At 39.1% G+C, this 22,376-nt stretch overlaps 1 protein-coding gene across 1 annotated transcript in view; it reads left to right on the top strand.

Moving 5' to 3' along the window:
• The window catches only part of cenpp (centromere protein P), a 109,456-nt gene that overhangs the window by 37,806 nt on the left and 49,274 nt on the right, over nucleotides 1–22,376 (top strand). The gene's annotated exons all lie outside the window — the stretch shown is intronic.

The following is a 22,376-nucleotide window of genomic DNA, read 5'->3' on the forward strand; positions in this document are numbered from 1 at the left end:
TTTGCCGCTACGTCTGTAAGTGCAAGTTAAAGCTCTACAATGCAAAGCGAAAGCCATTTATCAACAACATCCAGAAACGCCGCCGGCTTCTCTGGGCCTGAGATCATCTAAGATGGACTGATGCAAAGTAGAAAAGTGCTCTGTGGTCTGACGAGTCCACATTTCAAATTGGTTTTTGGAAATATTTGACATGGTGTCATCCGTACCAAAGGGGAAGCGAACCATCCAGACTGTTATCGGCGCAAAGTTAAAAAAGCCAGCATCTGTGATGGTATGGGGGTGCATTAGTGCCCAAGGCATGGGTAACTTACACATCTGTGAAGGCACCATTAATGCTGAAAGGTAATAGGCGCCAGCGCCCCCCGCGACCCCAAAAGGGAATAAGCGGTAGAAAATGGATGGATGGATGGGTAAATACAGGTTTTGGAACAACATATGCTGCCATCTAAGCGCTGTCTTTTTCATGTACGCCCCTGCTTATTTCAGCAAGACCATGCCAAGCCACATTCAGCTCGTGTTACAAAAGCGTGGCTTTGAAAAAAAAAAAAAGAGTGAGGGTACTTTCCTGGCCCGCCTGCAGTCCAGACCTGTCTCCCATGGAAAATGTGTGGCGCATTATGAAGTGTTGAACGACTGAAGCTCTACATAAAACACCGAATGGGAAAAAATTCTACTTTCAAAAGCTTCAAAAATGTGTCTCCTCAGTTCCCAAACATTTATTGAGTGTTGTTAAAAGAAAAGGTGATGTAACACAGTGGTGAACATGCCCTTTCCCAACTACTTTGGCACGTGTTGCAGCCATGAAAGTCTAAGTTAATTATTATTTGCAAAAAAAAAGGAAGTTTATGAGTTTGAACATCAAATATCTTGTCTTTGTTGTGCATTCAACTGAATATGGGTTGAAAAAGATTTGCAAGTCATTGTATTCCGTTTATATTTACATCTAACACAATTTCCCAACTTATATGGAAACGGAGTTTGTGCGATGAAATTATTGGTATAAATACTAATACTGTTTGAGTTCTTTGCTATTGTGCCATTGCTGAAAAGGATATTTTAGAAAGTCTTAAAAGTCCTGACGCTGGGATAAAAAATTCATTTGATTATACATTTTTTGGGGTGAGGAGTCCTAATAACTGGCCGTGCATGTGCAGGTACAATAAATGTTGTACAACAATTCAACAAAGTGTGGTTTTAGGCCACATTCGTATTGTGATTTTTATTAGACCATAGAAGTGTATGTTGTCTTCTTCTTCAGTTCAATCATGCACATCCTGCGGTGAAGTAGGCCTCTCTTGCCGGCCCACTACTGTGACATTTCATCTGTATCATTGTTTGCGGTCGGACTAAATGTGTTTTTCACGTGTAGAGACAGGGGAGTTCTGGGAAGTTCCCATGCTAATATAATTAAGTCTCGTTAATAGAACACCATTGTGGTCTCACATATTTCTCTTTGCGTTAATTGTGATGAGGAGAACATGGCTCCTCACTTGTCGACCCCATCTGGAGAAAATGTATTTTTATTAAACTTCTCTTCACAAATGTCTGCCTTAAAAAAATATTATTGGTTAAAGTAACACTGTCTGTGCTTTAACATTTAATGCAAAGGTGCAATTATTTAGCCAGTAAATGTAATGCCACACTATCCCGCTTCTATTTTTCTGAGCCACTCAAAATACTTTACTAGCCTGATTTGTTAATGTTCTATTTATATAGTCTGATTGAATTATTTGCCACGCTGCTGCTTTGGATTCACAGTCTGTGAAATAAATATTTCTGTGGTTTTGTATAATATTTCTGAATTAGTCAGTCGTAATTATTAATAATTGAAGCTTTTTTTCATGCCAAAAATGTTCCAGTTGGCTTGAGTAATTTTAGTCACATATGGTTTTGATTGCTTTTACTCGACGATTTGGATCAGCAGAGTTGCAAATGCTGTCAATCTACCTCTTCTCCTCCCACAGTACTTGCATGCTGTCATCATATATAGGCAGTTTTTCCTCTCCACGTCCAGACACCAGTTGGCTGGTCGTGTTTGTTGGCGTCAAGACACATGAGTAACATACAGGGTGAATTGACAGTTGACAAACAAACAATCTGTGATATTTTTTCCAAGTTAGAACTCATTGAACCTTTTAAAGAAAATGTACAGGGTGTTCGCAAGTCATTAAAAAGCAGTGAAAGTCCATCCCATCCATCCATTTCCTACCGCTTATTCCCTTTCGGGGTCGCGGGGGGCGCTGGCGCCTATCTCAGCTACAATCGGTCGGAAGGCGGGGTACACCCTGGACAAGTCGCCACCTCATCGCAAGGCCAACACGGATAGACAGACAACATTCACACTCACATTCACACACTAGGGCCAATTTAGTGTTGCCAATCAACCTATCCCCAGGTGCATGTCTTTGGAGGTGGGAGGAAGCCGGAGTACCCGGAGGGAACCCACGCATTCACGGGGAGAACATGCAAACTCCACACAGAAAGATCCCGAGCCTTTAGTTTACTAAATTGCAATTTTAAATTTCGCGCGGAAATATCAATCAATCAATGTTTACTTATATAGCCCTAAATCACTAGTGTCTCAAAGGGCTGCACAAACCACAACACAAACCACTACGACATCCTCGGTAGGCCCACATAAGGGCAAGGAAAACTCACACCCAGTTGCCGATTGTATTGTACCATATGTCCCGGCAAGAAATCTGCGTTCAAAGGACTCCGGCTTATTAGTGATTCCCAAAGCCCAAAAAAAGTCTGCGGGCTATAGAGCGTTTTCATTTCGGGCTCCAGTACTCTGGAATGCCCTCCCGGTAAAAGTTTGAGATGACACCTCAGTAGAAGCATTTAAGTCTCACCTTAAAACTCATTTGTATACTCTAGCCTTTAAATAGACTCCCTTTTTAGACCAGTTGATCTGCCGTTTCTTTTTTTTTTCTCCTATGTCCCACTCTCCCTTGTGGAGGGGGTCCGGTCCGATCCGGTGGCCATGTACTGCTCACCTGTGTATCGGCTGGGGACATCTCTGCGCTGCTGATCCGCCTCCGCTTGGGATGTTTTCCTGCTGGCTCCGCTGTGAACGGGACTCTCGCTGCTGTGTTGGATCCGCTTTGGACTGGACTCTTGCGACTGTGTTGGATCCATTATGGATTGAACTTTCACAGTATCATGTTAGACCCGCTCGACATCCATTGCTTTCCTCCTCTCCAAGTATCATGCTAAAACATCGCGGTATGATGACGCGTGCACGTGACGTCATGCATGTAAAGGACATCTTGTTCCAGCACTGTTCCCAGCTATAAGTCGTCTGTTTTTAATCGCATAATTCCACAGTATTACGGACTCTGTGTTGCTGAATCTTTTGCAATTTGCTCAATGAATAATGGAGACGTCAAAGAAGAAAGCTGTAAGTGGGAAGCGGTGTATAGCGGCCGCCTTTAGCAACACAAACACAGCCTGTGTTTCATTGTTTACATTCCTGAAAGATGACGGGAAAGCTTTATTATGGAACAGAGCGGTCAAGCCAACACGGTTGGATTGGACCACATACACAAAGTACAGTGTATTATACAACGATCATTTCGAAAGATTGTGTTTCGAAGAGGGTCCCTTGCGAAGGGCAGAAATGGGCATTGCCACCACCCGTCGACTGGTGCTGAAGAAAGGTGCGGGGCCGACCTTCAGGTTGTACAGGTACGACCATATAATCTCACTAAAACACTAGTAACACAATAAGCAGATAAGGGATTTTCCAGAATTATCCTAGTAAATTTGTCTAATAACATCTGAATTGCTCCCACTGTATAGCCTTTTTGTTTTCTTTTTTTCTAGTATTTCACTCTCACGTTCCTCATCCACGAATCTTTCATCCTCGCTCAAATTAATGGTGGCCATGATTGTAAACAATTTTCAGATGTAAGGAGCTCCACAACCCGTGACGTCACGCGCATATCGTCTGCTACTTCCGGCACAGACAAGTCTTTTTTATCAGCACCAAAAGTTGCAAACTTTATCGTCAATGTTCTCTAGTAAAAACCTTTCAGCAAAAATATGGCAATGTCTCAAAATGATCAAGTATGACACATAGAATGGAGCTGCTATCCCCGTTTAAATAAGAAAATCTCTTTTCAGTAGGCCTTTAAACGGCATTAAAAAGCATTCAATTTTATGTCCAGAGGCATTTCAATTGTAGGCCTGATCTGATAATAAGTTAATCAATCGAACGACACATGAAAATGAACTCAATAACTTTGCTACCATCTAAAAATGGCTACGTCTTCGTCTCTGGCTTTCAAACTGCAAAAAAGAGGTCTCACTCTGTGCATTGCTCTCAGCACCCGAGCATGTGTATTCAACAGAGTGAGCCTCCTCCACAATCTTTGTTTCAGAATGTGCATATTTTCCCGTGTGCAGTAGCCCTCACTTGAATGTTGGAGCTGCAACTAATCTGGTATAGCTCGGTTGGTAGAGCGGCCGTGTCAGCAACTTGAGGGTTGCAGGTTCGAATCCCGCATCCGCCATCCTAGTCACTGCCATTGTGTCCTTGGGCAAGACGCTTTACCCACCTGCTCCCAGTGCCACCCACACTGGTTTAAATGTAAAAAAAAATAGATATTGGTTTTCACTATGTAAAGCACTTTGAGTCACTGGAGAAAAAGCGCTATATAAATATAATTCACTTCACTTCACTTAAAACAACAGTCACAAGTACACATTGCTTAGAAACCGGAGGACGTTGGCAAAATTATCTCGTAAACAAGCTGACGAAAGTTTTTTTTCTAACTTTTTTTTAACAACATAGAATTCAAACATTCAGAACATACACGTAAACATGTCTCTATACGTTTTTTTGTGTGTTTTAAAAAAAAAATGTACATAGAAATAATTTTCAAACAGTAATTAAGAAACTGCTGGAGGGGTACATGGGGGAGGAGCATAACAAGTTGCGTACGCAAACTACGTGACGTAGGAGTACATTTCAGCCTTTATCTAACACACTGTTGGTCGCGACTAGGGCTGGGCGATATATCACGGGTTTGTCTCTGTTTGATATAGAAAATGACTATATTGTGATATTCGAGTATACGTTCTCACGCATTTGCTTTTAGCTGCGGGCATTAAACTGTGTGCTTTTCTCCCTCTTTCTTGTCTCTCCTTCTCACAGAGACTTACAATAAGCGCACCTTCTTACATACTGTCACGTGAGCAACGTCATACGCTCCCACGGAGCAGAGAGGTAGCCACATGGTAACGTTAGCTGCGATGCTAACGGTGTGGTGCGGGTGGTAATACGGGAGAGAGAATGTGCGAATCTGGTAACAAATGGAAGAAGAATTAATTCCCAAGAAAAACAGCAAGGGGTCCATTGTCTGTCGGTGGTTTGCCTTCAAGCGGGAATATGTTGAACATTTATGCGGCAGAAACGTTGCTACAAAAAGTAGCAGCACTGCTAATTTGTAGCATCATTTGAAAAGTCACCTGCTAGAGCAGGGGTAGGGAACCTATGGCTCTAGAGCCAGATGTGGCTCTTTTGATGACTGCATCTGGCTCTCGGATAAATCTGAGCTGACATTGCTTGACACGATAAGTAATGAATAATTCCACTTGTCAAAAACAACGTCAAAAATATAAAACATTCTCATGCTTTTTTATGTTCAAGAAGTTGCGTTAATGGTAAGAAGTTATTTATTTATTAGTGGTTAGTGTGGGGCTTGCCCTCCTGCGGGTTCTTCAGACCACCAAGCACCGACATGAGAGCCTGTTTCAGGGTTACAATATTGTTTTATCTTTCAATAAGTCTCTCAGTTGCTTTCCAGCAATTGTCTTTTTCTCTTTCGTTTCTCGCTCGCGCTCTGGCTCCAGCCCCAACCCCGTCTCTCCTCCTGGCTGCTGCTTATAACCTGTCGCTGATTTTGAGGCCGGTCCTGGCACACCCTGCTTCGCTGCAGGCCCGCAGGCCACGTCCCCTCTACTGTTAGCATCAGAATAACAATGTTATTCCAAAGAATAAGAGAGTTATTATACTCTAGAAATGTTGGTCTTACTTAAAAATGCACGCGTTTAGTTGTGTTCACTGTTAAAAAAAAATATTATATGGCTCTTACAGAAATACATTTTAAAATATTTGGCTTTCTTGGCTCTCTCAGCCAAAAAGGTTCCCGACCCCTGTGCTGGAGGATGAGGAGTGCTTCAAACGGTGCATTTCAACATCACCTTTCGGTGCCACACCCACAAAATGCCGAAGCAACTATTTCCACATCAACACCATAGGACTAATACTATTTGATATGCAGCTCATTTTTATGTGACCCCTATTGAAATGTCTTGTGTGACATCATGCACAAAGTGCACTTAATTTGGTCTTAACTATTGTAGTGCCGTTCTGTACAAAAAGTACACTTTAATTTATTGTTTTGATATGTCATCTTAGTGACATCATGAACAAAAGTGCACTAATAGCTTGTTTTAAAATGTCTGACAATCTTGCACTTTCTGTTTTGGAAGTGACATGAATGTTTGTGCCACTGCTTAATAACTGTTTAATAAATACACTTTTGCTAAATTGACTTAGTTATGAATTCCCTCTCTGCATGAAAGTTTAAAAGTAGCATATAATCATGCAGTATGAAGAAAAAATGTTTAATGTAGACACATAGAATCATCATACTGCTGTGATTATATACATCAAGTGTTCATTCTAGAACAAAATATGGAGATATATATGGTGTGTCGTGACATGGCCTAATAATATTGAGATATTAATAAAAAGGCCATATTGCCAAGCCCTAGTCGCGACTCACTAGTGTAGGGGTGCCCATTACGTCGATCGCGAGCTACCAGTCGACCGCGGGGGGTGTGTCAGTCGATCTCCAGCCAGGCTTTAAAAAAAAATAGACCTAAAAATTAGTGATCATCAATCTTCACCAAGACGTCACTTAAATGACATCCACGGTACCGGAGGGTCTTGTGAGATGACGCTGGCTGCTGCAAGATCATTATTATGAAAAAATGACCGAGAGGAAGGCGAGAAACACTTTTTATTTCAACAGACTCTCGCGCCGTACCTTCCGTCAAAACTCTAAAGGCCGACTGCACATTTCCTATCTTCACAATAAAAGCCCTGCTTCATGCTGCCTGCGCTAACTAAATACAGAGTCTCGGAAAACTGGCGTGCACAAGCGATCCCTCAGAAAGCTGGCGTGCACATCACTTGTGCACGCCAGCTTTCCGAGACTCTTATTTGGTTAGCGCAGGCAGCATGAAGCAGGGCTTTTATTGTGAAGATAGGAAATGTGCAGTCGGCCTTTAGAGTTTTGATGGAAGGTACGGCGCGAGAGTCTGTTGAAATAAAAAGTGTTTCTCGCCTTCCTCTCGGTCATATTTTCATAATAATGATCTTGCAGCAGCCAGCGTCATCTCACAAGACCCTCGGGTGCCGTGAACGTCAATCAAGCAAGCTACGGAATTTGCCGCCAATGTTTTTCTTGTAAAGTGTATGGAAGCTGGATGAATTACATGCCAAAAACCAACCACTTTCATGTGGTATTGTACAGAAAGGACAACTTTTTTTCTCCTCCATTTGAAAATGTGGGCGTTATCATCATTACTGTCTGATTCCAATCAATTCAAGTTATCAGAATCAGGTAATACACCAACTTATATTCTTTTCTTTGTGAAAGAAAGACATCTATATGTGTTACACATGCTTGTATTATCATTAAACACATTTAACTTGTTTACAAAAATGTCTCTTTCATAAATAAATAAATATAAATGATATATATAAATGAGGTAGATCCCCTCGAGTTGGTCAATTGAAAAGTAGCTCGCCTGCAGAAAAAGTGTGGGCACCCCTGCACTAGTGAGAAGCGCTGCTAATTAAGTAACAAAAGTTAGTCGGGAAAATGTTATCACATAGCCAAATGTCACTGTGGAAATATTTCGTCATCAAACGGAATGAGCTACATGAGCGTGAAGTGAAGTGAATTATATTTATATAGACACGCTATATAAATAATATTATAAAATTTCTCCAGCGACTCCGAACACTATACATTGAGAAACCCTTTAACTACAGTACATTTACACAAGTTATTGTTAACTTTTCAATTATTCTTGATTACCACAATATTGTCTGTACAGACAATTCTAAGCTTGTGACAATTTACTGTATAATAACTATGTGCAGTAGGACATGGGCATTTAGTGTGTTTTAAGTGGCACTGAAAATTGTTAAATTACATTTGCTGATACCTGCAGAAACCCTGATGTAGTGTATTTGTCTTTGCACAACCCTCTTACTGTTGTTGCGAAAGAGCAGTCTCTCACATATTCCTGGATACTTGCTCAGATTTTAGTCTGAATCAACAGAGCCAAGTATTGGAGGCTTGCTCAAACCCTGTGAGGCCATATTTGTGGAACTCATGATTAACTATTTGCAAATAATGCACTTTTGTGGGCCATGTCAAATATTCCTCTGGCTGCTAGAGTTTTTTGCAACAAAGTCTGGTCTTGAGTCTCACTTTTCAAAATAAAGCCGCTGCCCTAACTTTTTTGAGAGGAGTCAGTTGAGGTGATTCGGGGATCTTAAGTGGTTGCCAGCTAATAGTTTTCAACTGCCTGAGTTTAATTAATGTCCAACTAGCAGGTAGCTATGTGGTTGAAACGTTTATATCAGGGTTGTTCAAACTTTTTGACTGGGGGACCGCAATGGGCTAAAAAAAATTTGGCTGCGGTCCAAAGCCGACTGCATGCAAAGTAACCTTATTTTTTTTTTTTGATTGAAGCTTTTATTAGTAGATTCCACAGTACAGTACATATTCCGTACAATTGCCCACTAAACGGTAACACCCGAATAAGTTTTTCAACTTGTTTAAGTAGGGGTCCAGGTAAATCAATTCATGGTATATGTGTGTGTGTCCATATGTGTGTGTGTGTGTGTGTTTACATAGCTTAATAATATAATGGATATATAATTAATAATTATTTTAATTGAATATTAAGATGATATGAAAGTTCAACTTCTACCTGGTTTATTTCCGTGAGGATGTCTCTGGTCTAAAGCTTTGTAATCAATCAGACATATCAAACAGCTAAAAGACGAACATGGATAAGTGTAGAGAGTGTTTTACATTTTTCCCATCATGCCTTGCAATGGATCTAAATGGGTGGTATTTAAATTATTTTATGGTGATAAGACATGTTTTTAATAATATCCACAAAGTTCAGTAAGCAGGTTGTGTTATGTGTGACCATATGTGCTGGTTAAATTTCTTCTGCGCCATGATTAGGTAAGGTTGTTTGGATTAGGCCATATTAGTGAATGCTGTGCTTGTGCTGTCATGAAAGTACACATCATGTCCACTTATTATGGTCACTGACCTAAAATGCTTACATTATCCACACGATGGTGAAAAATTTTCACCTGTCAGAACCTTGGTATTTAAATTTAATATGAATGCAAATGAGATAGGCTCCAGCACCCTCCGCGACCCCGAAAGGGACAAGCGGTAGAAAATGGATGGATGAAAACACTCCGCATGGCCAGGTTGTTTATTAAGGTTCATGTTGAAATTGAACTCGTGTCGTCGTCTTGCGGGCCGCATTTGGCGGGCAGGCTGTAATTTGGACACCATTGGTTTGTACGTTTATATTTTGCTTGCACAGTAATTCTTGTGTCTAAAATAAAAACAAAGTTCCTCGAAAGTTAAAGGGAATCTAAGTGGAGATAGATATTGCATACTTTTTATTCTACCGGGGATGATTTACAACTGTTTCGTGTGCAGTACACAAACTTACTTATCTCTACATTGACTATCTCAATTAAATTAGTTGGTCACACCTAATTAGATTGTGTCGGTGTATATTTTCTGTTCTAGATTCACTCTTTCTGTAGATCGTCCTTCGGAGTACAGTAGACAATCGGGGTGTCGTCCAGTGGGATGTATTGTGTTTGTCTATGACCATGCATTTCTACTTCTCACTGAGTTGTGATGAATGAGGTTTCTGGTTCTCCAATCCCACGAAGCAACTGAGTAGTCGTTGTCTCTCTTGCATAATGACTCTACCAATGCACTTTTTCTCTTCAGTTTAAACATCAGCAACATGAGATCCCTAATATTTGGGCCTCTAATGACTTATTACAGGCTTAGAGCATAATCAAGGTAGAGTGCAGCCAATGTAGACAAAGATACAAATAACACAGAACCCCATTATTTATTCCAATGTCTGAGAAGCACTCTAATTTTCCAGCACACCTTAGTTTACTTAAAGCAAAGTCTCCTTGTGTTCTAACTACAGCATCACAAGGGGTCCACGTGAATCAGTTTGAGCAATGACATGTGAACTGTCATTTGCATAAATCTTTTCAGAAGACATACAAATCTGTGATTGAATGCTGAGAGACTATTACTAAGGACGACATCCAGCATGCACCAGTCTACTCTTAAGAGGCTATTACGATCTAATATAAGATGCCTTCATGGCTTACATATTATATACATTTCTGTCTTGTAGTGTAACAATTTCCCCAGGCAAAGTGGCGTTCAACCAATTTCCTGGGATAATATATCTCAAAAGTCAAGTAAAACTTGGAGTTCAAATCCTCTTCATGCAAGATGGCAGTAAATCTTGAGTCTGAGATGTCAGCTCGCCAAGCATCTTGAGCAGGGGTGTCCAAACATACAAGCACAGAAATCGTTATAAAATAAGCATTCTGAATAACAGCCTTTTATACATTAGGAAACACAGGCAGAGGTGCGGGCTATATATATATATATATATATATATATATATATATCTGTGCTTTCGGTCTAAGGCAGTATTGTTTCTGCTGATTTTTTTTATCCACAGATTTAACTTTATCAAAGGGCATTCTTTCTTCATATATCTGTTTATGTATATAAATGTGTTTATTTCTATACATATATATGTGTATATATATATCTTTATATATAGTACTATTACATATATCTATATATATCTATGTATATATATTAATATATATAGATGTGTGTGTATTTAATGTATATATAAATACTGTATATTTGTATGTATTTACATATATATTATTATATGTATGTATACACACACAGACATATATACCTGTATGTATATTTCCGTATGCATTTTAGCTACGTGATATGTCTGATTGATTACAAAACAGTTATTTTCACATACTCTTAATATGTTCATTACTAATTATATATCCATTATATTAATATATTATGTACGCATATATATACATATATATATATATATATATATATATATATATATATATATATATATATATATATATATATATATATATATACACATATATATATAGTGCATATGAATATAATATAATGGATATACAAATAATAATTGTAATAATTGGTTATCAAGAGTATGTGAAAGTTAATATATAGTTAATAAATATAAAGCAGCTAAAATGCGCCATACCTGGATAAGTGTGGAGAGTTTTTCCCTTGTAATGGATTTAATACCTACAAAGTTCAATGAGCAGGTTGTGTTATGTGCGACCATGTTTGTTGACTTTCTGTGCTTGTTGATTTTTTTTTCTACACCATGATTAGGGAAGGTTGTTTGGACTGGGTCATAAAAGGAAAGACTGGGCTACTTTTTTTGCAGTTATAACTAATGGTTGAATTACACTCCTTGGCCACCAGATGGCAACAAAATGGCTGCTATAAGCCCCGGGACTATTTAAATTTGATAGTTGCTGCCATGGTTTATTGAATTTGTGTAGTCTCGCGGGCCAAATTAAAGTAGCTGGTGGGCCGCAGTTTGGACACTCCTGTCCACAAGTGAATTTTGCCTTTCCTTTTTTCCTTTGTGATGCTACCACAAAATGCTGAAGAGTAAAAATGTGATGATGACCATTAAAACAGAAATGAAACTTACTGTGACATAACAGTTTGGCTCATCACTATAATGTAAGAAATGCTTTATTCATGATCAATATCAATTACATTCAGACATCAATTTTATTTGAATGCATAAAATAAAGTGAAGCTTCTGAGATGAGACTCTGAACCTCCAAATCTTATACCATAGTTCACAGAGGGAAAATGGTGGATTGCACCTTTCGGACTGAGAGTTCTTGCTCCAGGTAGAGGAGTTCAAGTACCTTGGGGTCTTGTTAAAGAGTGAGGGAAGGTTGAAGTGTGAGTGCAGCATCTTAAGTAATGTGGTAACTTTACCGACCGTCTTGGTGAAGAGAGAGCTGAGCCAGAAGGCAAAGCTCTGAGTTTACTGGTCAATTTGCAGTCCGACCCTCGTCGACAGTCAAAAGCTTTTGGTGGTGACCGACAGAGCAATATTGTGGATTGACGGGACCCAATTGAGATGACTCATGCATGTAGTCTGGATTCCTCCTGGACACTTTCCCATGTTCCCGCCAGGCCCAACCGAAAATAGGTTCCGGGGTAGACCTTTGGACAAGCTGGAGGGATTATGTCAGGGTTTCCCCTATTTTACCAATATACTTTTGGCGGCGGAGACTGTGTTAAGATGATGTCATCATGTAAGTTACATTTTTGTTGATGATGCATATGTCCTTTAAAAAAAAGGCTAAAAAACGTTATACATATATTTAAGAATATATCTGCTATTAGAAATGTGTGTTAACCTATATTTTTTCTTATATTATATAGTTGTGCTTATTGTACAATGTAACACACGCGGTAAAACTAGTGGCAGCTCCTGGTCTGTCAAGTAGTAGAAGCTCATTTTCAGCTCCTCTCCAAACACGAATACAGTCTCCAATAACCAGTGAAAAAATATAAAAATGCTAGATTTTGCAAAGTAAATTCTCCAATTCAACATGAAACTTGAAAAATGTTCTGACAGTGGTTTATATGTCAAGAACCTTTTGATTTTCTCATTTTGCTGTTAATCAGAAAGGGACTCAGCCTAACACAAATCAACCAATGATCATGTGGAAGCCAACGTTTAAACCAGCCAAGGCTGAGCCCACTTCTAATTAACTTCCAGAGAAGCTTGGTGGCTATCCATTGATGGAACAACCTACTTTACGCTCCCTCCTTGAAGTCAATGGACGCTCAGCGTCAGCACTGTTTAGTGCACTGTGATGCATCTAGAATGATTATGAAGAAAGTCGTGTAAGCTGTCGTGAAAGTAGCTGTTTCTGAACAAATGTTGAATGCATTTTAGCGCAAGTCAATGAAATGTAAACACCAAACGACATATTTGATTGTTATATTTTAGGGTAAGCTCAGCTTCACTTGCAGTATTAGAAAAATCGACAATGGCATATAGCCATATCCCTAGCAGGTCTTCAGGGTGAACAGCCTCTGTCTGGTATGTTGGAACAAGGAGGGTAAGGGAAGTCGGCAAGTCAGCTCCGTAACTTCGGGACAATGATTGTTGGGTCGGTCGGGCTGGGGTGCCAAGCTGGGCTGAGGGCGTCTCGGGTGGTGTCTCGGTCTTACTGCCGAAACCAGCCCGGCATGCAATTTCTCTCCTTGAAAAAGCTTGACTGTCATAATATGTACGTATTATACATTTTGAAGATCACTGTCCGCTGTTATTACTCAAATATATTAAAGTATTTCCACATCGCACACATGCTGCGTTGTCTCCAGACAACCGTGTGTGTCTTGCCTAAATCATCACAACATCCTGTTTCGGCAGTGCTGTTTTAGTGATCAAAGGTTTTTGGTGGTCGAATTTCCGGTGCAATAAATAATAGGCTGTATATATATATATATATACATCCATTTAAACAATATATTACTTTATTTGTTTTCATGTTAAGTACCCTCATTTTTAAAGTGTGACGGCTTCTATTTTGTCTTGGCTCTGGGCCAAAATCAATTACATGGAGGGGAAATCCTGTATGTCTTGCAAATGGCCTGGCAACGCAGAATAGATGGCCACAGACTGGGTGGTCTGAGCTTCTCTGCTCAAACTCTGCCCCCGTGACCCAGACTAAATAAGCAGAAAAAATTGATTGATGTACAGATGCAAAAAAATGTATTTAATCCGAAATGGTTAACCTGCATTGACTCAAATATCCTGAATGCATAGTGCTTAAAGAAGAGTAATTTCCATTTACAAAGAGTCAAAAGGAGTAAAGTATTTCTTCCTCACTCTTGTTTTAAGGCTATAACAACGTCATTGCCAAATGAAGAAATCACATGTTTTGATCGTGACAAATCCTCCTTGTTTGAGGGCTTTCTTACCGTGTTTACCTCTGTGAAGGCCAAAGTATCGACTGAACAACTTAACATGCCTTTGGGAGTGTGTACACGTGCACATGCATTCATCTTTGTGCGTGCATGCGTGCTGTGAGACGTGGCAAGAGGGGGGTCTGGCCAAATGGCAGATTTGTTCCATATGTTTCCTGGAGAAAGAGAGGCCGTTCCCCACTACCTCCCAAAACTACCCACAGCACACCCCAAGTCTTCATCTCCAGGAGACAAAACTGCATGTCTGCAAGGGGCATCAGGACTGTGCTGTGAAATCTTTCTGTCAGCTGTTGAATGGGGGCCTCACATAAAATCTGGGAAGGCAATGGAAAAGCATTTATCCCACGGTATCTTAAATCATTTAAAACTAATTTTATACAGCACAAACACTCAAAGATTTTCTCTTAATTACATGTGGCTGGTCCAATTTTGAAAGCGTTCTTGGCATTTTACCTGAAATGTAAACAGTTTGTACTGCGGTACAAACTGCGGTATAGCTCGGTTGGTAGAGCGGCCGTGCCAGCAACTTAAGGGTTGCAGGTTCGATCCCCGCTTCCGCCATCCTAGTCACTGCCGTTGTGTCCTTGGGCAAGACACTTTACCCAACTGCTCCCAGTGCCACCCACACTGGTTTAAATGGAACTTAGATATTGGGTTTCACTATGTAAAGCGCTTTGAGTCACTAGAGAAAAAGCGCTATATAAATATAATTCACTTCACTTCACTTGTACGACAACTGAAGCTGCAGTTATGGATTATTTTAGTAATCGAGTAATCGATCAAATAGTTGTGTAATTGGATAAAACACACTTTATAGTCTAATGCAGTGGTTCTCAACCTTTTTTTCAGTGATGTACCCCCTGTGAACATTTTTTTAATCAGAGCAAAGCATTTTTGGTTGAAAAAAAAAAGAGATAAAGAAGTAAAATACAGCACTATGTCATCAGTTTCTGATTCATTAAATTGTCTAACAGTGCAAAATATTGCTAATTTGTAGTGGTCTTGAACTACTTGGAAAAAAAGATGTAAAAATAACTAAAAACTTGTTAAAAATTAAAGAAGTGATTCATTTATATAAAAAAAGATTTCTACACATAGAAGTAATCACCAACTTAAAGTGCCCTCTTTGGGGATTGTAATAGAGATCCATCTGGATTCATGGACTTAATTCTAAACATTTCTTCACAAAAAAATAAATCTTAACATCAATATTTATGGAACATGTCCACAAAAAATCTAGCTGTCAACACTGAATATTGCATTGTTGCATTTCTTTTCACAGTGTATGAACTTACATTCATATTTTGTTGAAGTATTATTCAGTAAGTATATTAATAAAGGATTTTTGAATTGTTGCTATTTTTAGAATATTTTTAAAAAAAAATCTTACGTACCACTTGGCATACTTTCAAGTACCCCTAGGGGTATGTGTACCCCCATTTGAGAACCACTGGCCTAATGCATATTTTAGGGAAAATAGTTGAATTAAAAAAAAATGGTTCTGCTAGGCATGAACATCATTTAATTTTTCCTAATAAACGTGCATCATCAACACTGAAATTGCACTTTTAACATGTGTGCATCAGTAAAAATATAAAAATAAAAACTCTCCGGTGTTTGTTGCCACTCAGATGACGACACCCACACACTACTGCCCTCATTTGTGCTCTATTTCAGTGGCCATGTGGAAACTTTGTCCGTGTATTGAAAGTTCAGGGCACTCCATTCGGTCCAAATTTAATAAATTTTGATTCGCAGCACTCTTTAAACGATTAATCGAAGCAATAGAATATAAGCTGAATGGTTTTTTTTCTAATCAAATTTATCGATTTAATCAATTGCTGCAGCCCTAACAACAACATCAGAGTGGTACTTCAGTCACCCATTTGTCAATATTTTAAAAAGAAATTGATTGATTGAAACTTTTATTAGTAGATTGCACAGTACAGTACATATTCCATACAATTGACCACTAAATGGTAACACCCGAATAAGTTTTTCAACTTGTTTAAGTCGGGGTCCACGTTAGTCAATTCATGGTAATTCAAATGCAATTATAACTCAGCTCTTGTACTAGATCATTGCAAAGTGTTGTAATGGCAGAGAACAGTTCAATCGATTTTGTACATGCTTTAGAAAATTACATGAAGGAACATGATACAGAGACACTTGTAGAATTCTATATGCCTAGAAATCAGTTGAAATAACTTTTCTCCCCAAACCTGAAAAAGTGGCTTAAGGAAAATCAAAAGTGTGAGACCTAGAACTGGATCTAGTGTGGACAAATGGGGCCAATTATTTTCAATGTGTTTTTATTTTAGTACTTGTCTCAATTCTTTTGAATGTGTTTTACACTTTTCTCCACTTTTTTTTTTTAAAAAGCCTAATCAGTTACAAGGGTTGCAAATCAGCCTGTGGCTAGAAGTCTTATGTACTTTGAGATTGGTTACCTGTGGGTAGCAATGTTTAATTGTACTGTCCCTGTCAAATAAACACATAAATAGGGAAGGGCAGTGAATGACTTCCAGTTTTAAGTGTTTTGGCTTAATTAAAGTTAAAAAAGTTAAAATACCAATGATTGTCACACACACATTAGGTGTGGTGAAATTACCCTCTGCATTTGACCCATCCCCTTGTTCCACCCCCTGGGAGGTGAGTGGAGCAGTGAGCAACAGCTGTGGGCGCGCTCGGGAATCATTTTGGTTAACACTGTAGAATGTACTCTAACCTAACTGGTAAAATTATATATCTTATCTGCAAAATAAAGGTAGAGCCTCTGGAGATGTTAAAATCTAAGACAGTGACTGTAAAAAAAATCAATCAATCAATGAACAAACCAATCACTGTTTTATAATCTCTTGAATAGCAAAAACCCTGCAGAATACCAAGCTGAACCTTTAGTGTGCAGTGGCATCTGCTGGTGGATAGAGGAATAAGTCAGCTCTTGCACTTAGGACACCCTCATGTACTTTGATTTTTAAATACGAGGATGAAAATGATGATATTGATAATTTCATGTTGTTTACCAAGTGAAAACCGAACCCTTATTTTTCTGCCTCAATTAAACATTGTAAGGTTCAGATAAGACCTGCTAGGGGAGGTTCATCATTAATCATTGCTTTATTTTAAAAAAACATGATTGATTTATTATAGAATATCTTTTTACACAGGGTGTTTTATCAATCAGATTTTCTCACAAACACACATCACACTTTGCTTGAGCAATTATCTAAATGTATCAGTGAGGTTGTGTGCATTAAAGATTTCACTATTTAGCAGTGACCAACAGAGGGCACCATTAACTCAGCCTAAACACGCTGTTGTAAAAGATCAAACCAGACATACAGGTATATTAACTGTTGTTTATGAACCATTTCCATGTTCAAAAATGTTTGTTGGAAATATTTCATGACCTTCTGTACCTAAAGTACAGCATAGACTGGTGTAAAGTGAATGGAGTGAGGTTCCCCTAGCTAGAAAAGTTTGCATGTCAATAACTGCATCCACACAACCTAGGGCAGTCTGGTCCATAGTCCTTGTATAATATAGTCTATGCAAAACCGACTTTATTGAAGTACAATAGTACCTCAACTCCCGAGTAATTTGAGTTACAAACTGTCCCTTTTTGTTATGCTCTAAGTTGCGACCATACCTCAAGTGATAAGCATTTTCACTTTCGGTTGAGATAATATTTGTAACAAGGTCGTGCAGTTTGAGCAATTGCTGGGATGTTACTCACATCACGTTTGGCTCACGTCCCACCCAATGAATACTGGTGGTGGTCAAGCTAGCTCGGTTTTCAATGGGTACTGGGCGCCATTTAGCCTTTTTTGGAGAAGAAAATGCCCTATGCTTGTGTTGTTTGCGGCTGTACAAACCGTTCAAATCGCAAAAAGGATAGAGGTTTCTTCAGAGTTCCTTGAGAGGTTCATAAAATGGGCGGAAATGTCCAAGACTTGTAGAAACGACGACGACTAAAGCAGCACATACTTTAGTCCAAGGGAGCAGAGTTGAGTTTGCATTGATCATCTCATTAAAGGTTTGTTTGATATACATCAAGCAGTTATTATTTCCCAGTTAAGTAGTATCTTGGCTTTATTAGTTTTTTTTTTTGATTGATACTTTTATTAGTAGATTGCACAGTTCAGTACATATTCCGTACAATTGACCACTAAATGGTAACACCCCAATAAGTTTTTCAACTTGTTTAAGTCGGGGTCCACGTTAATCAATTCATGGTACAAATATATACTATCAGCATAATACAGTCATCACACAGGTTAATAATCATCATAGTATATACATTGAATTATTTACATTATTTACAATCCGGGGGGTGGGATGAGGAGCTTTGGTTGATATCAGTACTTCAGTCATCAACAATTGCATCAACAGAGAAATGTGGACTTTGAAACAGTGTAGGTCTTATTTAGTAGGATATGTACAGCCAGCAGAGAACATAGTGAGTTCAGATAGCATAAGAACAAGTATATACATTAGAAGTACATTTGATTATTTACATTAGGTTGTTTATAATCCGGGGAGATGGGATGTGAAGGGAGGAGGGTATTAGTATTGTTTTTCTTAGATACATGTTTTCTACGAGTGTTTCGAAAAGCACCAACTCGGCGAGTCTAAATAAAAAAAAAAAAGCAAATGTAAGAAAAACCTAAAAGAGTTTTTAACCTTTTACCAAAGGCAACAATCATAAATCAATATTTCAGCACAACACTATGTTGACATCTATAGTTATATTTTGATAAATGGGTGGAAAAACACGCTATTCGTAAAAAGGCGCGTGGAACAGCAACAAAGATGGCATCTCAGACGCAAAGTGAAATCATGAAATGCATCCTTACCTAAGCAAAAACTATGCATATCTATCAAAGAGATTCTAGATACCAATTTGATACCAACCCAAACACACACAAAGAAGGTCTAGACCTCCATGCTTTTACCAGTTCCCATCCGTTTTGTCGTGTAGAATGATGTCTGGAGCACAATCGTTCGATATGTCTGAGAATGCAACTATATCCGTTGATATCACTCAACAAGTCTTTTTTTGATAAAGTATAGGCACGTATTCCATTGCCTGTTTTGATTTTTTGCTCATTTATTTTTTCCCCCAGAAGATTTAAGCCTCTATTGTAATCCGATAGTTTTAGCTTAGTCGACCACCACTGGTTTTCACTTCCGGGAAGAAGTCACATGTCCGAATACCAGCTTTACAGAGTTATTATATCGTTACACGTTGTTGTTCCTGCTTTGTTTTCACAAGAAGCGTTCATAAGTTTTAATTTGACAGTTGATGTGCGTGTTTGAGCACCGCTCAGAGATTGTTACAATCCTGCCCTCCAACTATCAGAACTAAGAAAGTTAGTACGAAAGATGTTCAAAAAGTTAAAGGGGAACATTATCACAATTTCAAAATGGTTAAAAACAATAAAAATCAGTTCCCAGTGGCTTGTTGTATTTTTTGAAGTTTTTTTCAAAATTTTACCGGTCTCGGAATAACCCTAAATAAAGCTTTAAAGTGCCTTATTTTCGCTCTCTGCGAAGACACTGGCCATTTCCCTGTGACGTCACACAGTGCTGCCAATGTAAACAAACAATGGGAATACCACAGCAAGATATAGTGACATTAGCTCGGATTCAAACTCGGATTTCAGCGACTTAAGCGATTCAACAGATTACGCATGTATTGAAACAGATGGTTGGAGTATGAAAATATTGAAGAACAAAATGAAGCTATTGAGTGAATAGCTATTGACGCTATTCATAGCCACAGCATGGCCGAATAGCTGCGTTAGCATCGCCGGTAAAATGTGCGGACCAAACGATCAGGACTTTCGCATCTTTTGACACTGGAGCAACTTAAATCTGTCGATTGGTAAGTGTTCTTTTCACATTAAATGTGGGTGGAAGGAAACTTAATATAGTTGTAAATGCATTTACAGGTTATCCATACATCTCTGTTCCATGTCTGCTTTAGCACCGCCGGTAAATAGCATGTTAGCATCGATTAGCATAGCATGTTAGCATCGATTAGCTGGCAGTCCACATCAACAAAACTCACCTTTGTGATTTCGTTGACTATCGTTGCAAATGCATCTGCAGGTTATCCATACATCTCTGTGCCATGTCTGCCTTAGCATCGCCGGTCAAATGTGGAGACACTCTGGCACATTCAATGGGGGTCTGGCGGCAGACACTTTGGCATCTTCGGGCCAGTGGTGCAACTTGAATCCCTCCCTGTTAGTGTTGTTACACCCTCCGACAACACACCGACGAGGCATGATGTCTCCTAGGTTCCAAAAAATAGTGAAAAAAACGGAAAATAACAGAGCTGAGACCCGGTGTTTGTAATGTGTTGAAAATGAAAATGCTGGGTGTGTTACCTCGGCGACGTCACATTCTGACGTCGTCGCCTCCAGAGTGATAAACAGAAAGGCGTTTAATTCGCCAAAATTCACCCATTTAGAGTTCGGAAATCGGTTAAAAAAATAGATGGTCTTTTTTCTGCACCATCAAGGTATATATTGACACTTACATAGGTCTGCTGATAATGTTCCCCTTTAAAGTAGCCGTGATTGTCACACACACACACTAGGTGTGGTGAAATTATTCTCTGCATTTGACCCATCACCCTTGATCGCCCCCTGGATAAAGGAAAGGGAAGACCAAATCAGAGAAACAAACCATTGTAAATATGTTCTATCTCTTCGTAGCCTACCCGGCGAGTCAGAATCACATAAGCTGCATTCAACTTCTTTGGCATGTGGCCATAAACTTCTAAAGGACGAACATTTAAATCATGTAAAACAATTGATAAGCTGCAGATACTGTGTTTGACGTGTTTCAGTTTGTTCTGTCTAGTCCTGATTTACCAAGCTGGACAGTTGAGCATTACCTTTGATACACAGACGTATACATCACTTGGTCCGTCAGTCAAGTACATCCGTGTGGTACATAAACCACTTCTTAGTTCTTAATGTTACAAGGCGCAGACTGTGTTGCCAGATGTCACCAGAGAAACAAGAAAGCCAGTCACTTGTAATAAGTGGACTTGGCAACACTGGTCGGAGAAACAGCATGATGGAAAGTCCAGTCTCCAAAGTAAATGCTAAACAATATTGGTACATTGTTTTCATGAAACTACCGTATATTTCGGACCATAGGGCACACCAGATTATGAGGCGTTCTGCTGATGAATGGTCTATTTTCGATCTTTTTTCATATGTAAAGTGCACCGGATTATGGGCGCATTAAAGGAGTCTTTTTTTGTTTTTTTTCTTTTTTTTTCTAAATTGGAAACACTTCTTTGTGGTCTACATAAGATGTAATGGTGTTGCATAGATGTTTTACTGATCATCTTCAAGCCGCTTTCTGACAGTCGCTTCCCGATTCGCTGCTCTGTGGGCGGTCTTATTTACTTGGCTCACCTTCGGCAGTGTCGTCTACCCGTCATCTTTGATGTAGCGTGTAGCGTGCAAGGACGGGGGTGGAAGAAGTGTCAAAAGATGGAGATAACTGTTTTAATGACATTCAGACATTACTTAAATCAATAACAGAGCGGCATCTCCTCATTCGTAAACAACAACGCCGAAAATGTGTCCTGTGAAAAGACGCCCGACCGGAACTTTCTAATAACTAAAGTCCCTTGGGTGAATAATGTAAACTCACTACACCCGTATGTTTTAGCGCTTTCATGGTGAGTTTACTGACAGATATGAGTAAGAAGTTTACACTACTTTATATTAGAAATGGCAACAGCTGAAGATGTCCCATAACAAGAAGATAGAAGAAAAAAAAGAAGCTTATCGACTACGGACTACAAAAGCGGAATCGCACAATTTTTCAGGATTTATGCAGATCCCAAATACAGATCAGCAGGTACCAGAAGGTAAGGAAAGTTGCTTTTCATAACATTGCGAAACAAAACGCTAGATAATGTCTTACCTTATACACACACCATAATAATTAATACTCGTATGTTGAAGCACAGTACATTCCATCAAGCGGTGCGGCTTCATAGTTTACCAAAGTCGTACTAAAACATTTTGATAAATTTTGCACTAACCCCTGTAACACCGTGCCGCCCGCAGTATTGTCTTACGTTTTTTTATATTTGTTGTTTGAACTCTTAGTACATGGTACCTGAAC

The sequence above is a fragment of the Nerophis ophidion genome, linkage group LG02, assembly GCF_033978795.1.
Source record: "Nerophis ophidion isolate RoL-2023_Sa linkage group LG02, RoL_Noph_v1.0, whole genome shotgun sequence".
NCBI lineage: Eukaryota > Metazoa > Chordata > Actinopteri > Syngnathiformes > Syngnathidae > Nerophis > Nerophis ophidion.